General features: G+C 35.7%; 1 long non-coding RNA gene across 1 annotated transcript; it reads left to right on the top strand.

Annotated features, from left to right (window-relative positions):
• The first annotated feature begins 1,261 nt into the window (after positions 1 to 1,261).
• LOC133877301 (uncharacterized) lies at positions 1,262 to 7,425 on the top strand. The gene is made up of 4 exons (XR_009901727.1): positions 1,262 to 1,519; positions 2,136 to 2,192; positions 7,096 to 7,170; positions 7,266 to 7,425. It is a non-coding gene; the product is annotated as an uncharacterized LOC133877301 (long non-coding RNA).
• Positions 7,426 to 7,766: the final 341 nt, after the last annotated feature.

Below are 7,766 nucleotides of genomic sequence, written 5' to 3'. Positions count from 1 at the left end.
ATAAAGCGGAATAATAAGAAATAGAGACAAAGATTTTACGTGGTTCGGTCTATGATCTATATTCACAAGATAAAGCCCAAATGTCTACATTATGCTTTTATTAAATTATTGAATACAAAGAATGCTCTCTTATTTATAAAGAGGCGAGTAGGAATGAGCCTTATATCTTAACAATGTGGGACTACCAACATATTATCTTTAACACAATCTTAACAGTTTTGTGGCACCAAATTCCTTGCCTTCTAGTGAGTTATGACCATTACCATTACCATATATGTCGTGTAGTGCAATGTGCCCACCGGCAAATTTAGGGTGTTACTTGATTCTTTGCGAGAATAACGAGATAGTTAGGATAAGGTAACATAATAGTTATCCTTTGCATCATGTTTCCCATTTTTCCCTGAACAACTAGCTGATTTGATCACTCAACCCATCCAGGTTCGTGGTCTAGGCTCAGTTACTAGGCCCTGGTTCGTATTCTCGGGCTTGTTTGGTAAAGACATGTATAGAACAGAACAAAACAGAGTAGTGGGTTGTTAGTTTTTGAAATTAGTAAAAAGTGATGATGTGATATAAAATAAAAAGAATTTGTATAAAAAAGTGAAAAAGTTTTGTATTGTAGTGAATTTTTTTATTTGAATAGTAATAAAAAATTATTGATGTGATATAAAAAAGTGAAAAAAGTAAGAATGTTTTGATGTTGATTAGTAGTGAAAAATATAAAAAAATAAAGAAAAAAGTACATGAACAATACTGTAATGTATTGTTCCTCGACTCATAAGCAATTAGGCAGATACTTGGAATATCCGCTTTCCCTCATTCTCGTGTCAAACATGTTTATCTAGTCATGCAGTGGGAATTCTTCAAGGGCACTTGACTTCTTTGGATTGTGGCAGTTTTTTCCTTGAGAATCGTAGGGATGCATTTAATGTGTGCGACATCTGACAGCAGTCGCGAGGCTTGTCGAGTCTTTGTTGCTTCACTTGTCAGAATGCGTGGGCGAGTGTGCTTTGAAGCTGTCGAGGGCATATAAAAACGACCATATTCTCCATCTGTATTACATTCAGCTTTTTATTTTCTTTTTTCCTTGATTTTAGCACCTCCTTGCTTTCTCGCTGTTTGATTTGGCTGAGTTCGCCAAAGTCGCTTTCTTTCTTCTTTGCCAAACTGCCTCCCCAAAGAAAGAAAGCGACTACTATACCTTGAAGCGCTACTACACCTGCGCCCCTTCATTAATAAAAGAGGAAGGAAAGGGCGCTGGGCGCCCTTTCCTTAAAAAGGCTCCCAGGAGCCTTTTCTTCTTCATTTAGGAGAAGAAAAAAAAAAAAAAAAAAGAGGAAGGTCTTTTCCTTGGAAAAATTGTGATCTATTAAGATTCAATCGTCCAAATTCAAATTCGACTTCGGTAACGTGATCTACGAAGTCTGATCTACGTTTCTATCGATTGGTTTGAGGATTTGTCGTGTGGAGCTTGCTAAACACTCTCCGAGTGTTAGATTTACATTTGGTGAAATTTTTGGTGAGTTTTCTCAAACCCTAACTTTTAAGTATTTAATTTTAATTGAGTTTTTATGTGATTAACCCTTAGTAAAAACTATTGGGTTAATAATATTGTGTTTGGGGTAGTGTTTTATAAATTATGATTTAAAGTTAGAGACCCTAATTTTATAGGTTAAACTAATTTGGGGTTTTTAAGTGATTAAAATCTAAATGATTAAATTATGCTAATAAGTTAGTAATTGATGTAAAAAGATTAATGAACATAATATTAGAGTTAATGATATTGAGAAAATGTTAGTGAGAAATTATTTAGAGATTAGTGAATATAATTTTAGGACTAATATTATTATAAAAGTGTTAGTAAAAAATAATGTACGGGTTAGTGGAATTAATTACGGGTTAGCAATTAATGTTATAGGTAAATAATTAAATAGTGATTTTAATATCTAACCCTTAGTAAATACTTTGGGTTAGTATTGTTTGAGTTTTAGTTAGTGTCTAGGATTTATGGGTAGGCGTTTGGAACCCTTAAAATATTATGGGTTTTTCATGGGTTAGCTCTTGAGCAATTTAAGAGCTAAATGCGAGTCCAATATTAGAAGTTGTCAATAATATGCAATGTATTATTTTTACAGTGATGCATTCCATGATGGTGTCTAGGAGACCTAGTGCTTAATATCCGCGTAGCCAAGGTGAGTATTCTACTCACTGAGAAAAGTTACTTTTTTTGTATTTTATAAGAAGGCAAATAATGTGTTTCTCATATCGAACCGACAATATGTTAATTATATGTTTTGAATGTTTTGAGTAGTTTTAATTATGTTGAAATATGACAATAATGTTTATGTGATTTAAGATGATTTAAGATATGAGTATGAAATATGTTTGACGTATTGAGATAAGATTTGAAGTGTTTTATAGTCTGCTGCAATTGGAAATTTAAGTTATGCAAATTGTTTAAGAAAATGACATGTTGAACTGTTTATGTTTTATGAATAAAGTATATGTTAAAGTCATGTCCATGAAATTAAATGTATAGTATTTGAGCATGAGCATTAAGCATGACACGAACAAGACCGGGGTTCAATTCCCTTAGGCAAACGAATAAGACCGGGGTTCAATTCCCTTAGGCATCGAGCAAGACCGGGGTTCAATTCCCTTAGACAAACGAATAAGACCGAGGTTCAATTCCCTTAGGCATCGAGCAAGACCGGGGTTCAATTCCCTTAGGCAAACGAATAAGACCGGGGTTCAATTCTCTTAGGCAAACGAACGGCAAGCATGCATAGCATCTATTTTATGATAATTGAATTGTTTTCACATTATGATATATAGTAGTTTTATGCTAGAAATATTAGTATGCATAAGAGTCTCAATGGAAAAGAACTTATGTATATTTCTATCGGATGGTTGCATGATTTAAATGTCATTGTTTTCTAAGTCTCACTAAATCAAAAGTAATATAGTAGGTGAGGATGTATGTAGTTGTTTCCAACAATGGAACCTCTACGTATAAGCTCAGCTGCGTCGTATGGTTTAAATGTTTTCTATTAGTCAGTGTGTGCTATATCAGCTATGGGGGTTTTCAAACAAAAGTTTATAAAATTGGTGGCTGTTATAGTGTACGCATGACTAGAAAAGAAAAGTTGGTTCTTTGCAAAAACTCAGTGAATAGTATACTTCTGAGATCTTAGTGTATTTACTTATGCTAAGACGGTAGGCTCATAATTCCACCTGTGCGGATGCGGCAACTCCCGCAACCGTGCATACATTGATGTTTTGGTTGCAGGTTCTGCGGATATAGATAATGACTCGTCCACCTAGGGTATGGGATGCTATGATTGGAGCACATCATGACAGTCATAAGTCATGGACTCATGGGTAGTCCGCATTTGGGTATTTTATTTATGGCTCGTGTCATACGTGGCATATGTATTTGTTGAGCCTGTATTTTAGTATATAGTCAGTGTAATATGTATTATAAGCCTTAAATAGGGCTGAGCATGGGGCGGGGGGGGGGGGGGGGGGCGGGGATGGGGATTTTTTGACCCCGCCCCGCAGAGGTGCGGGTTCCCCAAAGTGAACCCGCACCCCGCAGAAAACCCCATGCACCCGCATGGGGCGGGTGTGTATGGGGCGGGGATCCCCGCGGGTTTTTATTACTTTTTTTTTTTTTTTGAATAGGAGTTTTTATTACTTACACCAGGCACTATACTGTTGAGATAACACTACAAATTATGTTTACCCTGCACAAAACAATCAACCAACATTACAAAGCAAAAAAAAAAAAAAAGGAAGATGATTTTGACCATTATAAAATGGACCTGACCTGAGGTTAAAATATTAAAGGCACAGGATATGCGTGCTAGATTCTGTGGTTGCGGGAAATCAAAAGAAAGTAAAGACAATAGCAAGATTACAATAGCTCTTCTTTTGTTTTCAGTTTTTAGTGCAAAAAAAAAAAAAAGAAAAAGAAAAAGAAAAAAAGATTACAAAGCAAAAACATAATATTACAAATATTACACATAACTGCTAATTACGAATAGAAATTCAATGTTCCAAATATTAAATGTTCCAAAGCATCAAGCATCTCCCAATCGGATTGAATCTTCATTCTTCACTTCACTAATCCTCCTCAAGCAAAAGATTGATGTTCTTCAAATTGATTTCTACAAAGATTGGAACCGATAATTAGAAATTTAGAATATTTAAATAGCAAAATAAATTAAGAAGTGAATAATAGAAAGCTAAAGGCCTAAAAGCTTACCTGACTCGAGCTTATAACTTTCAGGATCTTCAACCATCTCTGTGTCATAACCATTGATGGGTTTTGATCTTAACCAGTTTTGTGTACACACCAATGCTTCAACTGTTATTGGGGCCAATGAACTTCGAAAAGGATCCAACACACGCCCTCCAGTGCTAAATGCCGACTCTGAAGCAACTGTAGTAATGGGAATGGCCAACACAATACGTGCTATGTGGGATAGTACTGGGAATTTGGTTGAATTCACCTTCCACCAAATTAAAATATCTAAGTTCTCATTCGGTTTTTCATTCTCCTCCATCAAATACCGATCTACCTCCGATTTATATTGAACATCACTATTAGGAGTCATGAGGTTTTTGTACCTATTCATCAATTTATAGGTACGTTTCTCAGTTTCTCCCGAGGAACCTTGAGGAAGTGCATCACTATGTTCACCTTGAGAGTTTTCTCCAGTGTTGAAGTGATCAAACAATTTCTTAAGGTAGTTCTTCAATTTTAATATCATATCATTGCCTTGCTCAGCACCAAGAATATCATTGAACCAACATTCTAATGATCCCAACTTGGTCCGTGGATCGAGAATAATAGCAACAAACAACAACACATTAACCTTATCAAGATCCCCCCAATACTTTTTACACTTCAACATCATTTTCTCCGCCATAGAACTCAATATATAATCATCACTGTCACAATATTCTTGTAAATGCAGTTGAATGGCAGAAACTTCTTCAATGTACATATTACATGTCACATACAAAGACCCCGAAAGTCGCATTGTGGCTTCATAAAAAATTTCAAGGAACTTGAGAAAAACCCTAATACGAGCCCAATCATCACAATTAGGAGGTCCTAAACCGTTTTTGCTATCCAACAACGTAGGACAATAATATCCATCCAACTCTTCCATAAGTTCAAAAGCACTTTGACATTTTTCTGCACCTTCCAACATCTTAAATGTAGAGTTCCATCTAGTTGGAACATCCAAACACAACAACCCCTTGAAATTAATGTTTTCTCTTTCCAAACAAATCTTAAAACTCTCAAATCTTGCAGGAGAAGACTTCACATATTTAACCGCACTTCTAACCCTCATAATGGATTCATCAACCTCTTTCAACCCCTCAGTCACAATAAGATTTAAGATGTGTGCACAACATCTCACATGCATAAACCGATTTTCTAATACGGCACTAGGCTTATGAGCACTTCTCTTCCTCAAGTACTCCAAAGCAGCATCATTGGAAGAAGCATTATCAACCGTGATAGTGAAAATGCTACCAATGCCCCATTCATGCATACACGACTCAATCTTTCCCCCAATGGTCTCACCTTTGTGATTAGGAATTAAACAAAAGTTTAAAATTCTTTTGTGTAAGTTCCATTCATTATCAATAAAATGACCAGTAATACACATGTAATTAAGGTTCTGTATTGAAGTCCAACAATCAGTGGTAAGACAAACCCGAACACCAGATGTCAAGAACATTCCCCTCAACTTTTCTTTCTCAGACATAAAGAACTTAAAACAATCCCTCATCATAGTAAAACGGGAAGGAATTGAAAACCTAGGTTCAACTGTTTTCATAAAGTCCTTAAACCCTTCACCTTCCACAAATCTAAATGGCAACTCATCCACTATGATCATCCTAGAAAGTGTTGCCCTTATTTTTGAAGCATTAAACTTAGCAAGCACAAGGTTACCACTACATCCTTCACCCATTGCCGCATGTCCTTCCCTCTTAGCCTCAACGCTCAACTTCGATTGTGTCTTATCAAACCTATCAGGAAATTTTTTACAGCTTTTCCTTATATGTTGTAGCATAGATGAAGTACCATGGGTTCTAGGGTGACAATTAAACTCCCTCTTACAATAATTGCACTGTGATTTATGATCATCGGGGTCAGTCGACTCTAACTTGGTAAAATGTTCCCAAACCGATGATGTTTGCTCATTTTTTTTAGGTTTTGGTGGGAGAGCTGCACTAGGATTTTGAGTGCCCATAGTTGAAGAACTAGAACCCATATTGGTATCCAAAAGACTAGGCCTAGATGAAGCAGAACTAGAACCAATAGGTCCAACAGTAGCACTAGTTGAATCGTCCATGACTTGATTCTACAATTTAAGTGGAAAAAAAAAACATAAAAATTAAATCTCTTATTAAATCATTGTGTCATATAGAAGAATGCATGAGAAAATGATGCGGTAGATCAGCATAATCTTAAAATAAATGCGAATAGGGTCGTCGTACGTCTTCTTCTACTAAATAAATTATCAAGAATCAGATACTGCAACAAATTAACCAGACAGACTAAAAAACAAAGTAAAAAGAACAAGAAGATAGTCTCTTTCTCTTGGCATAATGCATACATTCAGAAGGCACATAAATAGAAGATAGATAGCTCCAAAAACATGCATAATGCTTTTTATCCAGATATCCAGAAATGCAGATAGGATTATCCATGAAATCAGGACCGCTCATCACATACAGTAATGAATTTGAATTGGAAGTCCTTAAGTGAAACTGCTAGATCTGACCTTGTAACATAATCGCAATGGAGACTCCATATAAGTGATGACTTGATATTTCACAACACCCAGTTTTATTTATTTACTCTTGACTATGAGGTTCCTTCAATATCTCAACAGAATTACCTCTACCAGTGATCTGTTTGGAATATAAAATCTTAACACTAACAATGCAACCCTTAAAACCAGGACCTTTGTTTTGCAAATACAAAAAACTGAAGCAAATTAAAACCAAATAACGAGGAAAGATTATTTTCAATCAGGTTAGAAGAGGAAAGATTAACGACAGACTCAGATGCTTGCAGGACATCGTCCCAGGATGCTAGACGAGATAATTAATTATGTGCAGTCCCTTCAAAATCAGGTCGAGGTGAGTCAAAATTTTATTTTGTTTTGGTTTTTTTAAGTTACAAAAGGATATTCATATTTTACTTAAAACTTACATTTCTATGAATTTTGATGCAGTTCCTTTCTATGAAGCTCACTGCCGCGAGCTCTTTTTATGACTTCAACTCAGAGACAGATGATTTAGAAACAATGCAGGTGCTTCCCCTCAAGTTCTATTTTGGTTCATTTTGTACAATTATATATGTCCTACAATTTGTGATTGACCCGTAATCTTGATATGAACCACGATTAAAGTAGAGGGTTTGACGTGTTTAAGTAAAATAAAATACATTCTTTAGATTAGATTGTATTGTTTGATCCATATATAGGTGATATCTAGAGATGTGTTCTAGTTTTAGATATGCTCATCAAAGCATGTTCCTTTCTATTTCCCAGAAACTAAAAATCATAATAAACAAAAATTAATTTGCATCATTAAACAAAAAGATTGTTCTTGTTTACCTGAACAAAAAGATGGAAGTTGTTACTTTCTCAGTCCCGATTTCCCCTTCCTCTGCTGTGGCCTGCGGCTGCGGGTGTGTCTTGCTGGACCGTGCGTGCGGCCGTGCGGGGAGGTGA

The sequence above is a fragment of the Alnus glutinosa genome, chromosome 9 (assembly GCF_958979055.1).
Source record: "Alnus glutinosa chromosome 9, dhAlnGlut1.1, whole genome shotgun sequence".
NCBI lineage: Eukaryota > Viridiplantae > Streptophyta > Magnoliopsida > Fagales > Betulaceae > Alnus > Alnus glutinosa.
Note: the sequence above shows the minus strand (reverse complement) of the source record. Positions and strands in the feature narration are given on the sequence as shown.